This window comes from Marmota marmota, unplaced genomic scaffold, assembly GCF_001458135.2.
Source record: "Marmota marmota marmota unplaced genomic scaffold, marMar, whole genome shotgun sequence".
NCBI lineage: Eukaryota > Metazoa > Chordata > Mammalia > Rodentia > Sciuridae > Marmota > Marmota marmota.
The window spans coordinates 2042506-2043513 of record NW_025999928.1 but is presented as its reverse complement, the minus strand read 5'-3'; the positions used below and the strand labels follow the sequence as shown (position 1 = coordinate 2043513).

At 32.9% G+C, this 1008-nt stretch overlaps 1 pseudogene; it reads right to left on the bottom strand.

Moving 5' to 3' along the window:
- Positions 1 to 226: 226 nt before the first annotated feature.
- LOC125615939 lies at positions 227 to 323 on the bottom strand (annotated as a pseudogene).
- Between the last annotated feature and the right edge of the window lie 685 nt (positions 324 to 1008).

Sequence of the window (1008 nt, the reverse complement as noted above, 5' to 3'; positions counted from 1 at the left end):
TTGAAGTTGGCATGGATGTATGGCCTATTTGCACTGACTTCAGAAAGATGAATAGCTTGCAATGGGGGTGCATTCAATGCTCTGCCTCTTGTAATTAAGAATCTTTGGAGGGGTAGTATCCCCAGCTTCTACCATCCTTGTTAAAGTTCAAAATCTTAATGCTCTTTTAAGCTAGAGCTTGGGATGTAGGTACCACATACTCCCTGTTTCTCAATAGTCTTTTCAAATAAAGTAAATAAAATTAATACAAACAGCTTCTCTTCTAAAGATAATTTTAGAGACAGAAGCTACACTTGATCTTAGCCAAAAGGCCGAGAAGCGATAGAGACAGAAGCTCATTTCTGGTAACAACAGAAAAAGGAGCACTTTTATTTCCTATCACATGACCTATTCTTTATTCTAGAAACTTAGACTTCTGTAGGAAATCTTCTATAGGCAGGTCTTAAAGAGAGCCCTGTATTTGTGGCTATCCTAAATTTTTAACTTAGATATTCTAATTGCTTCCTATTGATATATGGAAATACAGTTGTCTCTCACATATTGAACTTATATCCAGGAACTTTGCTAAATTCTCTAGTTATTTCTAATATATTTCTCTGTAAACTTCTTTGTGTTTTCTATGTAGGCAATTATATGTGAATAGTGACAGTTTTGTTTATTCTTTTCCAATTAGTCTATGTATATTTCTCTCTCTCTCTCTCTCTCTCTCTCTCTCTCTTTTCTGAGCTGGGTAGGGTCTCCAAGTCAATACTGAAAAGAAATAAAAAGTCATCCTTGTTTCTGATAGAAAAGTAAATGATATTTCACCATTACAAATGACACATAAGATAGATGACACTTTTTCAGATTAAGGATCTTTCCCTCTCTTTCCACTTTAATGTTTCTCTCATGAAGGAATGTTATTTTTTGAATTCATTTTCTTCATCTATTGAGACCATACATTTAAAAATATTTTAATGTGTTATATTACATGATAACTTATATCATCTCAAATCAAACCTAAATTAA